The sequence below is a fragment of the Lithobates pipiens genome, unplaced genomic scaffold (genome assembly GCF_037356315.1).
Source record: "Lithobates pipiens isolate NorthernLeopardFrog02 unplaced genomic scaffold, aLitPip1_a1.2 Scaffold_61, whole genome shotgun sequence".
Classification (NCBI taxonomy): domain Eukaryota; kingdom Metazoa; phylum Chordata; class Amphibia; order Anura; family Ranidae; genus Lithobates; species Lithobates pipiens.
The window spans coordinates 2,306,401-2,331,621 of NW_027507883.1; the positions used below are offsets into that span (position 1 = coordinate 2,306,401).

The 25,221-nt window shown below is 46.0% G+C and overlaps 5 pseudogenes; all 5 read right to left on the minus strand.

Moving 5' to 3' along the window:
• Nucleotides 1-2,577: 2,577 nt before the first annotated feature.
• Nucleotides 2,578-2,696, minus strand: LOC143958669 (5S ribosomal RNA; annotated as a pseudogene).
• A 104-nt stretch (nt 2,697-2,800) lies between these two features.
• On the minus strand, nt 2,801-2,919 carry LOC143958370 (5S ribosomal RNA; annotated as a pseudogene).
• Nucleotides 2,920-6,315: 3,396 nt separating this feature from the next.
• On the minus strand, nt 6,316-6,434 carry LOC143958774 (5S ribosomal RNA; annotated as a pseudogene).
• Nucleotides 6,435-7,050: 616 nt separating this feature from the next.
• LOC143958722 (5S ribosomal RNA) lies at nt 7,051-7,169 on the minus strand (annotated as a pseudogene).
• A 14,035-nt stretch (nt 7,170-21,204) lies between these two features.
• Nucleotides 21,205-21,324, minus strand: LOC143958546 (5S ribosomal RNA; annotated as a pseudogene).
• Nucleotides 21,325-25,221: the final 3,897 nt, after the last annotated feature.

Sequence of the window (25,221 nt, forward strand, 5' to 3'; positions counted from 1 at the left end):
TCCTTCTATGGCACCTGGTCTTCCCAGGGAGTCTCCCATCCAGGTACTAACCAGGCCTGACGCTGCTTAGCCTCTGAAATCAGACGACATCGGGTGCTTTCAGGTTGATGTGGCCGTAAGCGTTCTCTTCAAGACACGCCCAACCCTCTTGACAAACGCCAAGATGGTCGCCTTGAGAAACAAGCAAAAAAAACAGGTCAAAGCCAACAACATAAAAAGAAGCCTATGGGCTTACAGCGGACCTTAAAAGATGGGACCCACTAGCTCTGTCATGGTTCGGACGCTGTAATGTGTTGAAGATGAACACGATGCCACGACTTCTGTATCTACTACAAGCCTTACCTATCAAAATACCCCAGACTTTCTTTCATGCGGTTCGCTCAATCTTTATCAAGTTCCTCTGGCGCGGAAAACATATGCGTATTGGTAGGGCAATGCTATTGCGACCGAAATTGCGGGGAGGTATTGGCTTCCCGGACCCTGCTCTATATTACACAGCGACGCACATGACACCGGTGGTTGACTGGTGCCGGTGTTCTGCCATATACTGTCCGGTCATGATATAGTGTCCGCGCCGTACTGCGCATGCACAGTACGGAGCAGACGAAGCTTCGGAAAATCTCCAAAGCTGAACGCCGCCTGCGCGGTGAGTGGAGGTGGTAGCCCCACCATCCAAGCGGACATAGGGTTGGGAATATTAGAGGGTCCCTTGCAGGCGAGCTTCGCTCGCCACGCTTCGGGCTTTGCCTCGCTGCGCTCGGCTCTTTTATATTCTTACTCTATGTCCACTTGGATAGTGGGGATAGAACCTGGACTCAGTGCGCAGGCGCCGTTCATGCTCGGCAATTTTCGGAATGCGCAGTACACAGCGGACACTATCCGATGGGGGACCATATGTGATAAGACACCGGCATGGGGAACTGAAGCTATGGGTCAAGCTAGAGCAGGAGATGGCGCGGGTTCCACTGGCTGGTCTGCCTTGGGCGGGGAGGCCATTGGAGCCCTGTGTGACTACTCACCCGTTAATTGGCCCCTCGCTCGCCGAGATGGATAGTTTTTTTCACCTTTCCCACCTGACTAACTTCCCTTCTCCTATGACCCCAATTATTGGACATCCTAGATTCCCTCCGGGCCTGTCTGACCAGGCCTTTACCAGGCAAGCCCCGAAAGGGCTTCTGAGAGCAGCCCTATTTCTTGGACCCACGGGCTTGATTCCCATGGGGACCATACTGCTAGAGCAAGTACCTGTTGCATTGGATAGCTGGAGAGCTAGACAGCTAATCCATTTCCTCGGATCACTACCTAACCATTCGTTCTTCTCTAGACAATTCCACCCCTTCGAGGAACTTTGCCTGGATGATGGCCCAGTTCGTGGTTCCCTCTCTAGGTCCTACCAAATCCTGACAGACGCACAATCCTCCACGGATCCACCCTTCCTAGCTAAATGGAAAAGGGACTTACAAACTACATTCTCCAAACCACAGAAGGACAGAATACTCTTTTTCGCCCAAAAGTCGTCACTCTGCAGTAAATGTCAGGAGATCTCATATAAGCTGATCACACGCTGGTATCGTACACCGGTGGTGTTGGCCAAAATATTCCCCGGTCAATCTGACCGCTGCTGTTGCTGTGGACCAAATGTGGCACCATTCTCCACATTTTCTGGGAAAGCCCTAAATTACAAACATTCTGGCAGCCTGTCCTGAGACTCATCCACAAGTTCACAGACATTTCCTTAGCCAATGATCCCGCAGCAGTTCTTCTCAATCTAACTCCTATGTCGAGAAAGCGTTATCATAAGTCCTTACTTAAACATCTCCTCAATGCAGCTAGGGCCTGCATCCCAAGTCAGTGGAAAGAGCAATCTGCTCCAATGGTGACCCAGTGGTTCACAAGGGTAAATGATATTGAACGAATGGAAGACCTGACTGCCACAATGAGGGATAAAACGGAGGAGCATGGGAACAGATGGTTCTACTGGACCCAGTTTCGCTTTTCGGAAGAATACCTCCGCGAGACATAGTAAGCTCATGGTGATCGTTGGAGATCGCTGTTCCAAACGTTGGACAGCTGATGAGCTGGTGAGCCGAGGGCGTCTCTTGCTCCCTGGGAGGGGACCCCATCCTATCCACTCTACCCACGACACCCCCTTACCCCTTCTTTTCCTTTTCTGCCATTTCCTTCCCCAATCTTCTCTTTCCCCTTCTCCCTCCTTTCAGTTCTACTATTTCCCTTCTTAACTCAAAAAAGGGAAAAGAAAATGGTATGTTTCCGACCCCATTTGACTACTACACAATACTCTTCCCCTATCTATGGATATCTAAACTCTTCGAGGGTAGCAGGGCTAGTATCAATAATATTTTAAGTGGTAGAGGATCCCAACGAGATGGAGCTTTAATCTCATCTTGATATGACCGCAAAGCTGTACACGTGCTATTTTCCTCAGACGTCTTACCATTGGCTCTGATATCCATGCAATATGATCATTTGTTTGTAACTATTTGTATCACACATTCTGTGAAGTTGCCTTTGCATTGTATGTCGCATACTACTAAATAAAAAAACAAAAAAAACAGAAGCCTATGGCACCTGGTATTCCCAGGCGGTCTCCCATCCAGGTACTAACCAGGCCCGACACTGTTTAGCATCCGAGATCAGACGAGATTGGGCTCTTTCAGGGTGATGCTGCTGTAAGCGATCTCTTTGGGCACTCTCAACCCTCTTGACAAATGCCAAGATGGTCACCTTGGGAAACAAGCAAAAAAAAAGAAAACGAATCAACGCCAACAACATAAAAAGAAGCCTACAATAACTGGTAATCCCAGGTGGTCTCCCATCCAGGTACTAACCAGGCCCGACTCTTCTTAGCCTCCAAGATCAGATGAGATTGGGTGCTTTCAGAGTGATGTGGCCATAGGCAATCTCTTCAGGCACTCTCAACCCTCTTGACAAACACCAAGATGGTCACTTTGGGAAATAAGCGAAAATAAAACAGGTCAACGCCAACAACATAAAAAGAAGTCTACGACACCTGGTATTCCCAGGCGGTCTCCCATCCAGGTACTAACAAGGCCCGACTCTATTAGCCTCCAACATCAAACGAGATCGGGTGCTTTCAGGGTGATGTGCCCGTAGGCAATCTCTTCAGGCACTTTCAACCCTCTTGACAAACGCCAAGATGGTCACCTTGGCACTTTATGCAGGCCACCCTGGAACATATAGGTCTTGGCCCCAACATGATGAGCTGGGTAATGTCGCTTTACTCCACGCCATCGGCAGCGGTACGGGTGACCGAGTGGTGCTCGGACTCTTTCCCCATCACTAATGGGACGAGGCAGGGGTGGTCTCTGTCTCCCCTAATTTTAATTCTGACACTGGAATCACTTATGTGTCACGTTTGGAATGACCCGAATATTACTGGCATATCCAAACCCTCGGCACACCACAAAATTGCGGCGTACGCTGACGATCTAATTTTTTCCGTCTCCAATCCACACATTTTGCTTCCCAAAATACTTGCGTCTCTACAGCGACACGGCAGCCTATCAAACTATAAAAACAATTGCGCCAAGTCGGCTGTATTGAATATATCGGTCCCGGATGGTGAGGCCAAGAGGCTCCGCACCTCTTTTCCATTCTACTGGGCTGAATAATCTATACGTTAACATCGCAGCGGATTTAGCGCAATTGTACCTGCTTAATTTTGTCCCTCTCCTGGATAGACTGAAATCTGATTTGGGAAACTGGCATGCTTTAACACTGACCTGGTTCGGGCGCTGTAATGCATTCAAAATGATGGCCCTCCCTCGGATCTTATACATGTTCCAGACATTACCGATCCGGTTACCCCCAATTTTTTTCAGACAACTGCAGGTGCTGCTCCGGGACTTTATTTGGGCGCGCAAACTGCCCAAAGCCCGTTTGCAATTGCTTGCCAGACCAAAGGACAAGGGGGGTCTGGGTCTCCCAGATCTCAGACAATACTACAGAGTGACTCTGCTAGAGAGAGTCGTTGATTGGCATTGTAATGGCCCACACAAGCAGTGGGTGGAGATGGAGATTGAGGATGGATCCATTCCCCTATTGACCTCCCCGTGGCTCCTGTCCTCCCTACCAAAAGACCTCAGAGGTCACCCCGTAGTGGGAGCTAGGTTGGCTGTTGTGCGGAGGTTGTTCCGCTGCACACACATTGCTCCCCTGCCATCACCAATGACTCCGGTTATAGGTAATCCAGACTTCCCACCGGGATTTACCAACAAGAAACTGCGACAGTTGACAGTGGTGGGGAAACAGCATCTGGGAGAGGTGTGGCCCACGGGAGGGCTCCCGACCACGCAAACTGTCGCCGAGCTTTCTGACCCTCCGCTTGACTTGTTTAGTGCTTATAAACTTTGTCACTTTCTTCTGGCCATACAAAGGGCCCCCTACACTCCTAGAGACCTGACACCCTATGAATCCATCTGTCACAAAAGGGAACCTGTGCGACACACCCTCTCCCTCCTGTACAAACTATTGAGTAGTCAGGAGGAGGAGTCGACCCCCACCATTTATCCACAAATGGGAGAGGGACTTAGGCATCACATTTACCCCACAACAGATAGGGAAGATCCTGACCTTAGTACATAAAGCTTCCATCGCAAACCAATATGAAGATACAAGATAGTCTCACGCTGGTATAGAGTCCCATACCTTCTGAATAAAATGGATAGATCGATCCCGGATGTTTGTTGGAGGTGAAATTCAGATATGGGGACCATGGGACACCTTTTCTGGGCATGCCCGACCTTGAGGAACTTTTGGGTTCCCAGTAGCGTGCCTTCTACACTTGACCGAACAGCCTGTTCGAAAATACAAAAAAACCCTCACAATGCAACTCCTGAATGCCGCCCGGGCCTGCATTCCCGCACTGTGGAGGCAGCCTCAGCCCCCATTCAAGGTGCTGTGGTATTCCAAAGTCAATCATATTCTCCGGATGGAAGAATTGACCGCCACCCTTCACAACACTGAAGAGGCATTTAGTGTTACATGGAGGCCCTGGAGGTATTTCACTGGTACTCGAGACTACATTCGGGAGGTGAGCAGTGCCTCCGTCCCAGAAAACGACTGAACATCTAACGTTTACCTACGTAGGCCATGTCTGCCCTGGGTGGCATTCCCCCCCTCCCTTTTTGTCTTTATTTTTCTTTTTTTCCCCGTCGCCATCCCCTCACCTCCTCTCTCTCCGTCTTTGCACTCTCTTCTTCCCCCGTCCTCCCTTTTGACTATGCCTTGTCTCCTTACTAGCCTTCGGGACCCAGAAGAACCCCAGGGTTCTGGACATGACCGGCTCATATTTTACTCTAGTTCACGTAGGTCATGATAAGCTGGCTCGCTGTGGTCCCAGTTGTTCTCCATGATTACATTTGTCCGAACGGAGCTTCACTAGTTATACTGTACTACATGTCGGAGGTGGGGTTTCTCTATTTTCTGCATGAAACTGTAGGACTCCCCTCTGAGAACCCAGAAATATTTGGCTGCCTATTTTTTGTTAGCGTGTAATTGTGACCCTGGGTCATGCTGTATGGTTGACTGTTATATTTATGTTGTTCTACTTAATAAAAGAATAATAAAAATAAAAAAATAAGTCAATGCCAACAACTTAAAACTAAAGCCTATGGCATCGAGAAATCCCAGGCGGTCTCCCACCCAGGTACTAACCATGTCCCAACCCTGCTTAGCCTCTGAGATCAAATGCACGCTCAACCCTCTTGACAAACGCCAAGATGGCCACTTTGGGAAACAAACAAAAAAAACAAGTCAACGCCAACAACATAAAAAGAAGCCTGCGGCATCTGGAAAACCCAGGAGGTCTCTCATCCAGGTACAAACCAGGCCCAACCCTGCTTAGCCTCTGAGACCAAACGAGATTGGGCGCTTTCAGGGTGTTGTGCCCGTAGGCAATTTCTTTGTGCACTCTCAACCCTCTTGACAAATGCCAAGATGGTCACCTTGGGAAACAAGGGAAAAAAAACAGGTCAAAGCCAACAACATAAAAAGAATCCTACGGCATCCGGAATTCCCAGGCGATCTCCCAATCAAGACACTAACCAGGCCAGATCCTTCTATGTCACCTGGTCTTCCCAGGCAGTCTCCCGTCCAGGTGCTAACCAGGCCTGATGCTGCTAAGCCTCTGAAATCAGACAAGATCGGGTGCTTTTAGGGTGATGTGGCCGTAAGCGTTCTCTTCAAGACACGCCCAACCCTCTTGACAAACGCCAAGATGGTCGCCTTGAGAAACAAGCGAAAAAAACAGTTCAAACCAACAACAAAAAAAGAAGCCTATGGCACCTGGTATTTCCAGGCAGTCTCCCATCCAGGTACTAACCAGGCCCGACACTGTTTAGCCTCTGAGATCAGATGAGATTGGGCGCTTTCAGGGTGATGGGGCCGTAGATGATCTCTTTGGGCACTCTCAACCCTCTTGTTGGGCACCTGGTATTCACAGATGGTCTCCCATACAGGTATTAACCAGGCCGTACACTGCTAGGCCTCTGAGATCAGATGAGATTGTGCGCTTTCAGGGTGATGTGGCCATAGGTGTTCTATTTAGACACTCTCAACCCTCTTGACAAATACCAAGATGGTTATCTTGGGAAACAAGTGAAAAAAAAAAGGTCAACGCCAACAACATAGACCCTGGCGGTCTCCCATCTGACCCAGACCCTGCTTAGCCTCTGAGATCGGGCGCTTTCAGGGTGATGTGACCTCAGGCGAACGCTTTGGGACATACTCAAAACTCTTGACTGATGCTAAAATGGTCACCTTGGGAAACAAGCGAAAGAAAAACAGGTCAAAGCCAACAATATAAAAAGATTCCTACGGCACCTTTAATACTATCTAGGCCGGACCCTGCTTAGCCTCTGAGATCAGATGAGATCGGGCGCTTTCAGGGGGATGTGGCCGTAGGAGATTTCTTTGGGCTCTCTCAGCCCTCTTGACAAATGCCAAGATGATCACCTTGGGAAACAAGCGGAAAAAAAAACCCATGTCAACGCCAACAACATAAAAAGAATCCTACGGCACCTGGTATTCCCAGTTGGTCTCCCATCCAGTTACTAATCAGGCCCGACAATGCTTAGCCTCCGAGATCAGACAAGATCAGGCACTTTCAAGGTGATGGGGCCATAGGCGATCTCTTCGGGCACTCTCAACCATCTTGACAAACGCCAACATGGTCATCTTGGGAAACAAGCGAAAAAAACCAAGTCATTGCCAACATTGGAGGCTAAGCAGGGTTGGGCAATCAGTTTCCTTGCCTGAAATAGGCATCTCAGAACTGCCATCTGGCTACTTCCCGAGTTTCCAACTCCTTCAACTAATCCCAGGAGACAATACTTCGCCCCCATCCTGGTGGAGGTTCCAACCACCCGATCAATGGTTCCTGTCACCTCTGTCCAGTAGCGGATCAACTTCGGGCATCTCCAAAACATGTGCATCATGTCTCCCCCCATGTTCCCGCACCGGGGGCAACTTGCGTCCGGCCGTTCGGCCAAACTGAAAAAGTTTACGAGGAGCATAATAGGTTCTATATAATAAGAACAGATGTGACATCCTGTGTGAGGAGAGCCACAATTCACCACAGGCAGGATTCCTGTGGCCAATTATAGCTCAGGGGGGTTTAGTACACACCCCACACTATATAAGGCCGCCAGCACGGCGGCCTTGTATAGTGTGTTGCGGTGGTCAGGGAAAGAGGACGATAGGCAGGGACAGTGTCTTTACTGCTTGGGAACCTAGCACTGTTACAGTGGGTGTTATGTGCCTCCTGCACAGTACACACCTGAAGCTACCCTTTATTACTGGTGTTCAATTTCTGCAATACATGCATCTGCAGTGCAGAAGTTAGAGTCGGTGTTGTGTGCCTCCTGCACAGTATACACCTTATTGCTGGTGTTCTGTTTCTGTAATACAGGAACCTAGCACTGTTACAGTGCTAGGGTGTACAGAGAAGCTGGTATATATAGAAGACTACAGCATACAGAAGAAAGGCTAGTGAATACAGAATACAGGTTTCGTGTATGTAGATAGGCTTGAGTATACAGAGATGCTAGAGTAAACAGTGAGGCTGGGGTACACAGAGAGGCTAGTTTAAAGACAAATACAAAGATGTTAGTGTATATAGAGAGGTTAGTGTATAGAGAGAGTCGAGTGTATACAGAAAGGACAGGGCATATAGAGAAGCTAGTGTATACAGAAAGGGTATACATGAAAGCTGACATTCTATACAGAAGACTGGGTAGTGTATACAGAGATTCTAGTGGGTACAGAAGACAGGCTGGTGTATTCTAGCTAGTGTTTACAGTCTAGTGTATACAGAAGACAGGCTGTGGTATACAGAGGGTTTAGTGTATTACAGAGATGCAAGGGTGTACAGAGAAGCTAGTATATATAGAAGACTACAGCATACAGAAGAAAGGCTAGTGAATACAGAATAAAGGCTGGCTTCTACGGAGAGGCTACCACTACGGAGATGCAGAACACTATCTAGGGTATATAGAGAGGCTAGATTATACAGAGAGGCTAGTGCATAGAGTGAAGCTATTGTATATAGAAGCCTGGTTAGTGTATACAGAGAAGCTAGTGTGTACAGAAGAAAGGCTAGACAGGCTATAAAGAGAGACAAGGTTTTACAGAAGACAGTTTGGGGTATACAGAGATGCTAGTTTATACAGAGAGACTAATGTATACAGAAGACGGGCTAGTGTATTCAGAACATAGGCTAGCCGGTCTTCTGCATACAATAGCCTGTCTTCGATATACATCGAAGACAGGCTATTGTATGCAGAAGACCGGCTAGTGTAAACATGCTGGTGTATATAGAGAAGGCTAGTGAATTTAGAGGGTATGCTAAGTGATAACAAAAGACAATCTGGGCTATACAGAGACATTTCATCATTTCATCTAGCTCACATCTCTAATGGAGTTTGTCTCATTGCCATGTTATGCCTTTTCATTCTTATGCTAAATATAGATCACTACACGATTTTAATCATCCACATCAAGCATGCAATAAAACTATCATACATCAAAATAAACCATGTACTCTTTTGCTCTATTTTGCATATTTGTAACGGGACTGTGAGTATGTGACAGTCCTGACACACCATCCTGACTTATTTTTCTATATTTCTTATTAGAAATGGAGAGTACTATCTCAAAATCCGCTTAAATCTATTCACTTCGATGAGTTCTACCGCTAATTGTACCTTAATGCAAAATGTTCACAAAACCATCCATTTGCTACCAGACATGCTGCACATACTAAGAGTAATGTAAATATCGCTCTCTAGCGATGTAAACAGTTTTATTGCTTTTCTGACATTGACCGAGTATCTCTGACATTAACTGAGTATCTCTCTGCACTTGGATCTTAATAATAATAATAATAGGATTGTGTAATGCAAACATCAACTAGTCTAATATAAGCTTTCTCATTGGTACCGGCATATCCTTTAAATTTAGACTAACGCAACTATTTCTCGGCCATTTTCAAGCTAAGCTTTCAATCTCTTACCTTTGAACAGCGATACTTCCTCCCTACAATATTAAGCCATTTAAATGTCCTATTGGTCGCCTATATTATACAACTCTCTGAAAACCCTATATGTAGAGAATAAAACTAGTCTTACATCTAAATAAAACAGTTTTATTGCTCAACCAAGTATCAGCTGTCATGACAAATAAAGTTTCCACTGTTTGACTCTATTTTCTGTATTACTTCTTTTTCTCCACCTTATCTGTCACAGTTAAAACACAGTGACAAAACATTTCTTTTTACCGCAGCAAAATGTGAGAAAAGCAGTGTAAGCCGTCTTTCTGCCATATGCAACCATCTCTCGCTACCTCTATGCAAAAGGATTCTCTTTCCAGTGGAAACGGAAAACAGTCAGTGTAAGCCGTCTTCGTGCGTAACAAAATTAATGGAACGATTTACACGTTGGAATTTGCAAACTACGTCAATTTACTCTTAAATAATGTACCTTTGCATTTATCCCTTGACTTTGCAACTATCCCTTGATCCTTTTTGTGTATTCACTTTATCTCGACCTATATATACTGCCTCAATATTTTCCTAATTTGTTTTGCTATACTTATTATTATTATATTATAGAGATTACTAACTCTAAATCATTGTAAACCTAACCATAGTTATAATGTCTACAGCTAATTTTACGTTAAAGCAAAATTAAGAGTAATGCAACCATCTCTCGCTACCTCTATGCAATAGGATTCTCTTTCCAGTGGAAACGGAAAACAGTCAGTGTAAGCCGTCTTCGTGCGCAGCAAAATTAATGGAACGATTTACACGTTGGAATTTGCAAGCTACGTCAATTTACTGTTAAATAGAGTACCTTTGCATTTATCCCTTGACTTTGCTACTATCCCTTGATCCCTTTTGTGTATTCACTATATCTCGACCTATACATACTGCCTCAAAATTTTCCTAATTTGTTTTGCTATACTTATTATTATTATTTTATAGAAATTACTATCTCTAAATCATTGTAACAAATTATAATGTCTACAGCTAATTTTACGTTAAAGCAAAAGTCACACAAAACCATCTTTTTAAAACCTTTTACACACTGCACATTAAGATTAATGCAACCATCTCTCGCTACCTCTATGCAATAGGATTCTCTTTCTGACTCTATTTTGTTATACTTCTTCTCCACATTAACTGTCACACTGATAACCATTTGTAACACATAACACTTGCAACACATTTTTTAACAGCGGCAAAAAGTGAGAAAAGCAGTGGGACTTGATTGAGAAGTGGTTGCAGTAGCAAAGCATAGCAATACAGTTTGATTACATTAATAACACATAATGCAACTATTTTACATTCATTTTACATTCACATCATGCATACATCCTAATGTAAGCTGTCTATCACTATTAATGTTCATGGTTACTGATACATTATGCCGATGACCAATGGAAACGGAAAACAGTCAGTGTAAGCCGTCTTCGTGCGTAACATATTTAATGGAACGATTTACACGTTGGAATTTTCAAGCTACGTCAATTTACTCTTAAATACCCTTTAGCTGCTTAGCTCACACTTTGCTGTATGTAGCCGCGTTTACATGTAAGTAACCAATGGGGATTGACATTTCATGTCCATCTCACATCTCTAATGCAATTTGTCTCTTTGCCATGTCATACTTTGCCAGTTATTATACTTTCTCATCCGATAGAAACCTAGTCGTTACTGATATTTAAGAGTAATGCAAAGCTACCGTGAACAGTTTAATTGCTCGTCTCACATTTAGCTGGTATCTCTCTGCTATAGGAAACTGAATTTGTACTAGAACGATCACTCATCTAATATCAGTCCACTCTGTGCTACCGGGATAACTTTTACATTTAGAGTAATGAAATGATTTCTCAGTCATTTTGGAGCTACTGCAACTAACGCTTCCGATCCCATTTCGACTGCAATACTTAATCTCTGCTATTGCAGAATATTTAGCTGCGTAGCTCACACTTTGCTGTACGTAGCCGTGGAGATTGGCATTTCAACTCTAATTCATATTCACATTTCTAATGCAGTTTGTCTTTTTGCCATGTCATCCTCTGTTAGTTATTATGCTTGCTCATCCTTGTGCTCCAATATCACTACATGATTAAAGACACGTAATGAACTTGATTGATAAAAACCTACACACGTTGTTGCTGTTATTTCGTGTATTTCCACTTAAACCCGTTATAGTTATTTTGCTATATTTATATACTAGTATAAACAGATTAATTACTATCTCTAAATCCTGGTAAACCAGCTCACACTAAACCATCTAATTTCTACCTTACACGCAGCACATATTAACATATTAACATTTAGCCGGTATAGTGAAATAGTAAACGAAATGTGTAGATCACTCATCTAATATCGTCTTTTCAGTGCAACCGGAACATATTTTAAATTTAGAGTAATGCAACGATTTCTCAGTTTTATGAAGCTACTGCAACTAACGCTTTGGATCTCTTTCCTGATAAATTACGCTCTGCAATATTAAGCCATGTAAATTGTCCTATTGGTCTGCTAACAATGCTATGTATAATAATACAAATCTTTTAAAAGCAATATCGTCTCACTGCAATACTTACACTCTGCATAATATATATGAATAATGCGAATAATGCTAATAATAAAGTCGTCTAAAACACGGCTATAAGTAGAGAATAAAACTATCTTACATCAAAATAAACCATGTACTGCCAAACCAATAACGGCCAATTACTTAACGTCTATCAGTCAATGACTTAACAAAATAAACTTAGCACTCTTTTGCTCTATTTTGAATAGTTGTAGTTCTCCACATTAACTGTCACATTGATATCACCACTGACAACACACCACTTTTTAACAGCACCAAAATATGAAAAAAGCACTTTATATGTTTCAAAAGTAGTTGCATTAGCAAAAAATAAAGTCCTGTCTTCTTTACACGCTAGCTTTTCTGTATACATTAATCTCTCTGTGTACACCAGCCACTCAATATAGACTAGCCTCTCTGTCTTCTGTATACAGGTGCCCGTAATCTATATACACTAGCCTGCCTTCTTTTTACAATAGTCTCGGTGTCCCAGCCTCTCTGCATACACTAGCCTCACTGAATTCCCCAGACTGTCTTCTGTATACACAAGCCTATCTGTAAAAAAAAATAGCCGGTCTTCTGCATACTCTAGCCTCTCTGTGTAACACAGTCTCTGGATTCCCTAGCCTACATCTCTGCATACCCAGGACCTTCCTCTGTATAATCTAGCCTATCTGTATACACTAGCCTGTCTTTTGTACAAATTAGCTTCTCTGTAGCCAGTCTTCTGTATACACGAGCCTCACTGTCTACTCTTGGTTGTCTTTTGTATACACTAGCATCTCTTTATACATTAGCTCTCTGTATACCCAAGCCTCTCTGTATACACTAGTCCACCGGTATACACTAGCAAGTCTGCATACACTAGCCTCTCTTTGTAACTCAACTTCTCTCTCTGTATACCTTAGCCTCCATCTCTGCATACCCAGGACGTTCTTCTCTATAATCTAGCCTATGTGTATACACTAGCCGGTCTTCTGTAGACATTAGCCTCCCTGTATAAACTAGCTGGTCTACTGTATACACTAGTCCGTCTGTATACACTAGCAAGCTTGCATACACTAGCCTCTCTGTGTAACCCAGCCTCCATCTCTGCATACCCAGGACGTTCTTCTCTATAATCTAGCCTATTTGTATACACTAGCCTGTCTTTTGTACACATTAGCCTCTCTGTATAAACTAGCCGGTCCTCTGTATACACTAGTCCATCTGTATACACTAGCAAGTATGCGTACTCTAGCCTCTCTCTCTGTATACCTTAGCCTCCATCTCTGCATACCCAGGACGTTCTTCTGTATAATCTAGCCTATCTGTATAATCTAGCCTATCTGTATACACTAGCCTGTCTTTTGTACACATTAGCCTCTCTGTATAAACTAACCGGTCTTCTGTATACACTAGTCCGCCTGTATACACTAGCAAGTATGCATACTCTAGCCTCTCTCTCTGTATACCCTAGCCTCCATCTCTGCATACCCAGGACGTTCTTCTGTATAATCTAGCCTATCTGTATACACTAGCCTGTCTTTTGTACACATTAGCCTCTCTGTATAAACTAGCCGGTCCTCTGTATACACTAGTCCGTCTGTATACACTAGCAAGTCTGTGTAACCAAGCCTCTCTCTCTGCATACCCTAGCCTCCATCTCTTGCATAAACCAGGACCTTCTTCTGTATAATCTAGCCTATCTGTATACACTAGCCTGTCTTTTGTACACATTAGCCTCTCTGTGTAAACTAGCCGGTCTACTGTATACACTAGTCCATCTGTATACACTAGCAAGTCTGCATACTCCTGCCTCTCTGTGTAACCCAGCCTCTCTCTCTCTCTCTGTATACCCTAGCCTCCATCTCTGCATACCCAGGACGTTCTTCTGTATAATCTAGCCTATCTGTATAAAGTAGCCTGTCTTTTGTACACATTCACCTCTCTGTATAAATTAGCCGGTCCTCTGTATACACTAGTCCGTCGGTATACACTAGCATCTCTTTATACATTAGCTCTCTGTATACCCAAGCCTCTCTGTATACACTAGTCCACCGGTATACACTAGCAAGTCTGCATACACTAGCCTCTCTTTGTAACCCAGCTTCTCTCTCTGCATACCCAGGACGTTCTTCTCTATAATCTAGCCTATTTTTATACACTAGCCTGTCTTTTGTACACATTAGCCTCTCTGTATAAACTAGCCGGTCCTCTGTATACACTAGTCCATCTGTATACACTAGCAAGTATGCGTACTCTAGCCTCTCTCTCTGTATACCTTAGCCTCCATCTCTGCATACCCAGGACGTTCTTCTGTATAATCTAGCCTATCTGTATACACTAGCCATCCATCTCTGCATACCCAGGACGTTCTTCTCTATAATCTAGCCTATTTGTATACACTAGCCTGTCTTTTGTACACATTTGCCTCTCTGTATAAACTAACCGGTCTTCTGTATACACTAGTCCGCCTGTATACACTAGCAAGTATGCATACTCTAGCCTCTCTCTCTGTATACCCTAGCAAGTCTGCATACTACTGCCGCTCTGTGTAACCCAGCCTCACTCTCTCTCTGTATACCCTAGCCTCCATCTCTGCATACCCAGGACGTTCTTTTGTATAATCTAGCCTATCTGTATAAACTAGCCTGTCTTTTGTACACATTAGCCTCTCTATATAAACTAGCCGGTCCTCTGTATACACTAGTCCGTCTGTATACATTAGCAAGTCTGTGTAACCAAGCCTCTCTCTCTGCATACCCTAGCCTCCATCTCTTGCATAACCAGGACCTTCTTATGTATAATCTAGCCTATCTGTATACACTAGCCTGTCTTTTTTACACATTAGCCTCTCTGTATAAACTAGCCGGTCTACTGTATACACTAGTCCATCTGTATACTAGCAAGTCTGCATACTCCTGCCTCTCTGTGTAACGCAGTCTCTCTCTCTGTATACCCTAGCCTCCATCTCTGCATACCCAGGACATTCTTCTGTATAATCTAGCCTGTGTTTTGTACACTTTAGCCTCTCTGTATAAACTAGCCGGTCTTCTGCATACACGAGTCTCTCTGTATACCCTTGGATGTCTTTTGTATACACTAGCTGCTCTTTATACATTAGCTCTCTGTATACCCAAGCCTCTCTATACACTAGTCCGTCTGTATACACTAGCAAGTCTGCATACACCAGCCTCTCTGTGTAACCCAGCCTCTCTCTCTGCATACCCAAGATGTTCTTCTCTATAATCTAGCCTATTTGTATACACTAGCCTGTCTTTTGCACACATTAGCCTCCCTAAATAAACTAGCCGGTCTACTGTATACACTAGTCCGTCTGTATACACTAGCAAGTATGCATACTCTAGCCTCTCTCTCTGTATACCCTAGCCTCCATCTCTGCATACCCAGGACGTTCTTCTGTATAATCTAGCTTATCTGTATACACTAGTGTATACAGACACACTAGTGTATACAGAGGACCGACTAATGTGTACAAAAGACAGGCTAATGTATACAGATAGGCTAGATTATACAGAAGAATGTCCTGGGTATGCAGAGCGCTCAGCTTCAAGGTATGGCCAACGTGAGTAATATGAGGGACACTCCTCACCCCCGCCCCCACCTACCAGATCTGAGTTTCATCCCCTTGCCCTCTCTGCCCCGGTCATCTGGTGGCAGTTTTATGCACTCCCTGGCCCCCACCCTTTCATAATCCTTACTGACCTTTCTTTCCGCTGCTCACAGGAACACACTGGATGACTTGTCTAATTAACCAACTTGTACAAGACACCGCTATCCTCCTGTCTGACACCGGTCCCCCTTGGAGGCTTTACCCCTCACTGTGTGGGTGGTCCCTGCCTCTCCCTGGATGCTCCACATATACCACAACGACATTGTCAGAGGGGCACCACTTGACAGGACACGGGGCTGTCATTCCGGTGGCATCTCCCATTGGAGGAAGGGATGATGGCCCCAACCCCTTGGCAGCAGGTTCTTTCATGTACAGACCAGGGCGGCTCATCTTCCCTTCTGGAGTATTCACCTTAGATGGGGGAGTTGCACTTTGGGGGGTCTGAGTGATACCTAATGCGCTGTACTGGAAGGGCTTGACATTCCCGCATATGTGTCCCCTCCCCCTGGATGCGCCCCTTGTCCCCCCCTCTGGCTCCCACCTACTCTTTGCCGACATTGCCTTCTGCAGCTTTCGGGGACCCTGGATGACTTATTTATTGAGCCTATTGGTACGAAACACTGCTTCCCTCCAGGGTGACTCTTGACCCCCCTGGAGGATTTACCCCTTACTGTTTGGGCGGTCCCAGCCTCCCTCTGGATGCTCTACACAGCCCCCGATGGCGATGCAGGAGAGACACTAATTGGCGGGCCCCAGGACTGCTGCTCGGGTGAAGTCTCCCATTGGATGGAGGGATGGTGGCCCTAGCCCCTTGCCTGCCGGATTTTCCATGCACCGACCAGGGCTGCTCCTCTTTCATCTTGATGTGGTGACCATGGAGGGGAGGAGTTGAAATTTATGGGGTCCGGGTGTTTGCTGGTGGGAGTGCGCTAAAGGACTTGACATTTCTGCATGTTTGTCCCCTCCCTCTGTTTCCCCCTCCCTTACCACCCTTCCCTTCCCTCCTTTCCCTCCCCCTTTCCCCCTTACACTCCCCCTTTCCCCCTTCCACTCCCCCTTTCCCCCCTTCCCTGCCCCTTTTCCCCCCGGGGCGTGGACGGGGGAGAGGGGGTAAGGAGAGGACAATCTGCCAAAGGGAGAAATGCATTTGTTCGGGGACTGCATGTACTTTAGGGGTATGGGACGGGGGTGGTGGATCCCATTCTGTGATGCCTTTTCTGTTGTGACGGGCTCCCTCGTGCATGCCTATGTTTAGGGTGAGCCGAGGAGACCCCTCAGTGCTGACAGTTATATGCTCTACCTCTGTTTTGGTTATACTAGTGTTTTTTGTTTCTTTGATGTTACTGATTGTCTTTTATTTGCATACCGGTATCAGACGTGACATTTACCACTGCCGGGACTGGGGGGACTAGGATTCGGGGGCTCCCTCTCCGACCTGTCTACCCAATAACCCAAGTAGGACAGCGCTTTAAACCCAGTGTACATCTGGTAAGCGCTATAGCATAATTGTGCTGTTTTAGTATACCCTTCCTGTACTGTTGAGTGCGGACAACCCTTAATTTCCCTCTCCCCCTGGGGTTGAGGTGCCCGGCCTCTTTTTCCCTTTACCTTTCCTTCCATTTGCCCTTCCTTTCTCCCCCTTAGTTCCCGCCATGTATTACCTACCCAAAACCTACCTTGGTTCAACTTTCTTTGCTTTTCTCTGACGTCCCCCTCCCCTTCCCCGAGGAGTGATGGGAGACTCAGTCAAGGTCACCTCTCTAAACGTTAAGGGACTGAACTCCCCTAAAAATTGGTGGATCCTCCTGTGAGAACTGAACACATGCTGTACTGATGTGGCCTTTATACAAGAAACACATTTTAAAAATACTAGCCTCCCCTTTCTATGGTCGAGATCCTTCCCTAAGGTCTACCACTCTACTAACCCCTCCTCTCCATTCTGATCTCTAGCAGGCTCCCCTGGGTTCTCCAGGATTCTCTGGTGGACCCTGGGGGCCAATATCTTTTTCTTAGGGGCCACATTGGAAAGCGCCTTTTTACATTTGCCACTGTGTACGCTCCCAATGATCACCAAGACACGTTCCTCAGAACTACCCTGCACAGATTATGTGACTTTCGGGAGGGCCAATTGATATTAGGTGGGGACTTTAATGTCCCCTTTCGCCATCGGTTGACACTTCTGCCTCTTGCTCCTCGCTCCCTACCCCTCACCTAGGTCTCTATTCTGGCACCTTAATGAGAGCCTCCTCCAGATACCGGAAGTTTTAGCAGATGTGACCAGGGAATTGGACCTTTATTTCCAAGAAAACTAAAGCAGGACTGTGACCCGGGGATAATTTGGGAGGCTCACAAGTCAGTACTCCGCAGGGTACTTATCAGGCACGGGGCGCGCATCAAACGAACACGGAAGGAACAGCTTGCTAATCTGTTTCGTGAACTTGCCTCTGTGGAAGCGAAACATAAACATACCCCCTTACGGACCTTAGAGATTGAATTGGGGACACTCCATACCCATATTGCTGTCCTACTCCATTATAAAGCGAAAGCGGCACTCCAGTTTTGTCGTAAACTGGCGTAGGAGTCAGAGGACAAATGCAGAAAAATCTTAGCCAGGTCGGTAAAGGAGTTGAAATCTGGCTCTTACATACCACAGTTGATAGATGAGAATGGCCAGAGGGCTCTACCCCAACCCAAATAGTCGAAGTCTTTGAAAAATGTTTCTCTGTTTTCTACAACCTGCCCGATTCAGGGTCTGGACAGGACAATATAGACAGATATGTAACCGGTTCTGGTCTACCAACCCTCTCATCGGAATCACGGGAGTACTTGGAGGACCCGATCACACTGGAAGAAGTCCAGACGGCTGTGGGACCTCCGAAGGTGGGTAAGGCTCCGGGCCCTGATGGATATACCGCACAATACTTTAAGACCTTCCTCCCTATTCTCGGCCCGCGCTTGGTGAATTTATTTAATACTCTGAGCTCGAATGGGGATTTTCCTGAGGATACTCTTAGAGCCCACATCTCGTTGATACCTAAGGAGGGCAAAGACCCGGGCCTATGTGGGAGCTACAGACCCATTTCCCTCCAAAATTCGGTCCTAAAACTATTCTCTAACTCCTCGCCACGTGATTGGCACATCACTTGTAGTCCCTTATACATATTGACCAGTTAGGTTTTATTCCCACCAGGGAAAATAGGGACAACACCACTAAGGTGCTTACCCTGATCCGTAAAGCAAAGTCATCTGGGACCCCTTGTCTTTTCATGAGTACTGATGCCGAGAAGGCTTTTGATCGGGTCAAATGGACATTATTTGTTCTCGGTCCTTCGCCATATAGGTCTGAGTGAACGGATGCTGGCATGGATAAGTAAAATATACTCACGTACTTACATTCCACCGGACATCGCGCGTACGTTTATGTTGAACTTCCCCCCACCCCTTGTCACTAAGATCCGCAGTTTGCTTCACGGGTGGCATTCTGGCCTCCATTCCTGGTTCAGCAGATGCAATCTCATTAAAATGAACATACTCCCTAAATTTACTTATCTTTTCCAAGCTCTCCTGATCCAGATTCCAGTCCTGTTTTTTAAGCAAGTTCAATCCTTGCTCACTCAATTTAACTGGGCTCACAAAAATCCCAGACTTAAGCGGTCACAGCTGACATTGTCTAAACAACAGGGAGTGTTGGTTCTCCCTAACTTGCAACGCTACTACCTGGCCTCCCATCTGGGGCGTGTATTGGACTGGAATCGAAACAAACTTTCTAAGCTCACTCCCAAATTCCGATAAGAAGCACCATGTGGTGCTATAAGTATTTACCCACAGAATTTATGTCACATCCCACTATAGGGGCTTAGTTGAAAGTCAGTCACCTGATCGCTACCCAAAACACACTCACGTCTTTGACTTCCCCCCTATTCCCTATACGTGGCCATCCAACCTTTGAACTGGGGACCCACTTAGAAATTCCAACCTAGACAATGCGTCTAAATTCGTCATTGATGGAAAATGGCCTTCTTTCTCAACCCTAACAGATCCGACAGGGCTTTTCCAACTGCCTTTTTGGAGAGCTGCGCAACGACATCATTTTCTCCATTCCATCCCCAATCCTCAAACGTTCGCCCGCCCTCAGACGGAGTTTGAGACTCTATGCAGGAGCGAAGGCCCTTTGGCCCACATTCTCTCTCAAACAGATTACCCACACTTAACCTGTCTGTCCAACTGGGAAAAGGACCTTAATTGCTAATTTTCCCCAGCACAGAGACAACACATTATCACTTTGGCTCTCAAAATGTCGCTGTGCACGAAGATACAGGAGACGAATTTTAAACTTCTCACCAGGTGGTATTTGACACCATCAAAGCTGCAGAAATGTTTCCCCTCTTCCTCGAACATATGCTGGAGGTGTGGAGAAGAAGAGGGCACGTTGCTGCACAAATTTTGGTCCTGCCTCAGCTTGGTGGACTTCTGGACAGAGCTCCGATGCATAACACAAAAATTCACAGACTTCTCCATCCAGGAAGAGGCTGCATTCTTTCTCTTGCACCATTCACAGATTCCCATTAAGAAGTACAAAAAAAATCAATTTTACGACATGTGATAAATGCGGCGAAATCCTGCATCCCTCTCTATTGGAAAAAATGTTCCCCCCCTTTCATTACTCACTGGCTTAAGAAAATAGAGGACATTAAAAAAAATGGAGGACTTGATCCTCACATCACAAGGTAAACAAGAATTTTTTAAACAAACCTGAGACATCTGGAATACCTTTATATTCTCGCTGGAAGGATGTCGCCTGCTATCGCCTTAGTGCTCTGAGCTTTCCTTGACTGGCCCCTTGGACAGTGGCTGCCATCGTGTCTCGTCCCCCCTTCTCCTTTTCTGATCTTTCAACCCTTCTCTTTTCTGCCTTCCTCCCCTATCTCTCACCCCCTCCACCCCCTCTCTCTTTTGGAAAGAGTGGAAAATTGGGAATGACGGCCCCACACCCCCCTCTGGATGGATTATGCCGGAGGGACCTGGGGTTTGTGTGACCCTGGATCTTGGTACAGTACTTTATCCGTGCCTCGAATCATTGTGATTGATGGAAGGCAGACTCACAGTTGCGAATATACCTGTATCAAGTATTGTTCAGCTGCTTTTTGCTCTGTATTTCTCTGTTGCATTATGTACTCGGGGGACCGTCTTCCCCTATTTGGAGAAAAAATTATATTTGAAAAAAAAAAAGAAGCCTACGACACCTGGTATTCCCAGGCGGTCTCCCATCCAGGCATTAACCAGGCCCGACCCTGCTTAGCCTCCAAGATCAGACAAGATGGAACAGATTCAGGGTGATGTGGCCGTAGCCAATATCTTCAGGCACTCTCAACTCTCTTGACAAACACCAAGATGGTCACCTTGGAAACAAGCGGAAAAAAATAGGTCAACGGCAACAACATAAAAAGAAGCCTACGGCATCTGGAAATCCCAGGCGGTCTCCCATCCAGGTACTAAACTGATCCCAACCCTGCTTAGCCTCTGAGATCAGATGAGATTGGGCTCTTTCAGGGTGGTGTGGCCATAGGAGATTTCTTCAGGCACTCTCAACCTTGACTAACGCCAATATGGTCACCTTGGGAAACAAACAAAAAAATCAAGTCAACGCCAACAACATGAGAAGAAGTCTGCAGCACCTAGTATTCCCAGGTGGTCTCCCATCCAGGTATTAACAAGGCCCGACACTGTTTAGTCTCTGAGATCAGACGAGATCTGGTGCTTTCAGGGTTATGTGGCCATAGGCGAGCTCTTCAAGCACTCTCAACCCTCTTGACAAACACCAAGATGGTCACCTTGGTAAACAAACAAAAAAAAAAAAACAAGTCAACGCCAAGAACATAAAAATAAGCCTTCAGCACCTAGTATTCCCAGGTGGTCTCCAATCCAGGTACTAGCAAGGCCCGACCCTGTTTAGCCTCTGAGATCAGAGGAGATCGGGCGCTTTCAGGCTTATGTGCCCATAGGCAATCTCTTTGGGCACTCTCAACCCTCTTGACAAATGCCAAAATAGTCACCTTGGGAAACAAGCGAAAAAAAAACAGGTCAATGTCAACAACATAAAAAGAAGACTACGGCACCTGGTATTCCAAAGCCATCTCCCATCCAGGGACTAACTAGGCCCAACCCTTCTTAGCCTCAGAGATGAGAAGAGATAGGGCTCTTTCAGGGTGATGCTGCTGTAAGCGAACTCTTTGGGCACTCTCAACCCTCATGGTCACCTTGGGAAACAAGTGAAAAAAAAAAAAAAACTAATCAAGGCCAACAACATAAAAAGAAGCCTACAATAACTGGTATTCCCAGGTGGTCTCCCATCCAGGTACTAACCAGGCCTGACTCTTCTCAGCCTCCAAGATCAGATGAGATTGGGTGCTTTCAGAGTGCTCGGACTCTTTCCCCATCACTAATGGGACGAGGCAGGGGTGCCCTCTGTCTCCCCTAATTTTTATTCTGACACTGGAACCACTTATTTGTCACGTTCGGAATGACCCGAATATTACTGGCATATCCAAACCCTCGGCACACCACAAAATTGCGGCATACGCTGACGATCTAATTTCTTTCGTCTCCAATCCACACATTTCGCTTCCCAATATACTCGCGACTCTCCGGCGATACGGCAGCCTATCAAACTATAAAATCAATTGCACCTTTGGCTGTATTGAATATATCGGTCCCGGATGGTGAGGCCAAGAGGCTATGCTCCGCTTTTCCATTCTACTGAGCTGAAAAATCTATACGTTACCTGGTCGTTGACATCGCAGCGGATTTGGCGCAATTGTACCCGCTTAATTTTGTCCCTCTCCTGAATAGACTGAAATCTGATTTGGGAAACTGGCATGCTTTAACACTGACCTGGTTCAGGCGCTGTAATGCATTCAAAATGACGGCCCTCCCGCGGATCTTATACTTGTTCCAGACATTACCGATCCGGTTACCCCCAATCTTTTTCAGACATCTGCAGGTGCTGCTCCGGGACTTTATTTGGGCGCGCAAACCGCCCAGAGCCCGTTTGCAATTGCTTGCCAGACCAAAGGACAAGGGGGGTCTGGGTCTCCCAGATCTGAGACAATACAACAGAGCGATTCTGCTAGCGAGAGTCGTTGATTGGCATTGTAATGGCCCACACAAGCAGTGGGTGGAGATGGAGATTGAGGATGGATCCATTCCCCTATTGACCTCCCCGTGGCTCCTGTCCTCCCTACCAAAAGACCTCAGAGATCACCCCGTAGTGGGAGCTACGTTGGCTGTTGTGCGGAGGTTGTTCCGCTGCACACACATTGCTCCCCTGCCGTCACCAATGACTCCGGTTATAGGTAATCCAGACTTCCCACCGGGATTTACCAACAAGAAACTGCGACAGTTGACAGTGGTAGGGAAACAGCGTCTGGGAGAGGTGTGGTCCTCGGGAGGGCTCCCGACCACGCAAACTGTCGCCGAGCTTTCTGACCCTCCGCTTGACTTGTTTAATGCTTATCAACTTCGTCACTTTCTTCTGGCCATACAAAGGGCCCCCTACACTCCTAGAGACCTGACGCCCTATGAATCCATCTGTCACAAAAAGGAACCTGTGCAACACACCCTCTCCCTCCTGTACAACCTATTAAGTAGTCAGGAGGAGGAGTCGACCCCACCATTTATCCACAAATGGGAGATTGCATTTGGCATCACATTTACCCCACAACAGATAGGGAAGATCCTGACATTAGTACATAAAGCTTCCATCGCAAACCAATATCAAGAATCAGGATACAAGATAGTCTCACGCTGGTATAGAGTCCCATACCTTCTGAATAAAATGAATAGATCGATTCCGGATGTTTGTTGGAGGTGTAATTCAGATACGGGGACCATGGGACACATTTTCTGGGCATGCCCGGCCTTGAGGAACTTTTGGGTGGAGGTGACCGGGACGATAAAAACTCTCAGAAATGTAGATATCGCAGACAACCCAGCAGCGTGCCTTCTACACTTGACCGAACAGCCTGTTCAAAAATACAAAAAAACCCTCACGATGCAATTCCTGAACGCCGCCCGGGCCTGCATTCCCACACTGTGGAGGCAGCCTCAGCCCCCATCCAAGGTGCTGTGGTATTCCAAAGTCATCATATTCTCCGGATGGAAGAATTGACCGCCACCCTTCACAACACTGAAGAGGCATTTAGTGTTACATGGAGGCCCTGGAGGTATTTTACTGGTACCTGAGACTACATTTGGGAGGTGAGCAGCGCCCCTGTCCCAGAAAACGACTGAACATCTAACGTTTACCTACGTAGGCCAAGTCTGCCCTGGGTGGCATTCCCCCCCTCCCTTTTTGTCTTTATTTTTCTTTTTTTCCCCGCCGCCATCCCGCCCCCCTCTTCTCTCTCCGTCTTTGCACTCTCTTCTTCCCCCGTCCTCCCTTTTCACTATGCCTTGTCTCCTTACTAGCCTTTGGGACCCAGAAGAACCCCAGGGTTCTGGACACGACCGGCTCATATTTTTTTTTTTTAATTGAAAAAGCCAACTTTATTGAGGTACGAATGCTTGGTACATAAATTGACGGAGGCCAACATGGCCAAAACAATAGCACATATATAGATACATTACAGTAACCGTGTAGCATAAAACAAACTACCCACAAGAGGTAGAGCCATCACATAGTATATATGTATATATAAAAAAAAACAAAGGAAGAAGGGAGAGACAGAGAGGGAGGGGAGAGGAGAAAAAAAAAAAAAAAAGAAAAAGGGGGGAGGGAAAGGAGAAGATGAAGGGTGAGTATATCAAGTACACGTTTCACCATCTGCCAACCATCTACCCCAGACCTTTTCGTATTTAGGTGAACACCCCCTATGCACATAAATCAGCTTCTTATATGGAAGAGTATCATTTACCTCTTTTTTCCAACACTGGATTGTGGGGGGCAGGGCCTGCATCCACCTTCTAGCCACCGCTTTCCTTGCCAGGAATAGGGTCTCATGCAAAAAGGTGCGAAGAGATTTATCAGCTTCTAAGCTAGGCATCAGACCGAGCAGGCACATTTTGGGGTCTAGGGTAGCAGGTGAACCCATCTGGTCGTGCAGGAATCGTATCACTTGCATCCAGTATGCTTGAATAGTGGGACAGGTCCATAGAAGGTGATAAAGGGAGCCCGGGGTATGACCACATTGACGGCATCCCGGATTGTACATGGGCTTGAAACGTGCTATCTTCTGGGGAGTTAGATATGTCCTGTGTATGATATACAGCTGCGTGAGGCGATCTGACAGCCGGGGGGATACATATTTCACATCCCCCAGAATGTCATCCCAATCCTCATCCGCAATAAGCCCAACGTCCACCTCCCATCCGGCCTTAGCAGCATAGGCCAAGGCCATGACACCAGGGAGACGGATAGCGGAGTACAAGGTGGAGATTAATTTAGCTGGCTCAGTACCCGTAACTGTA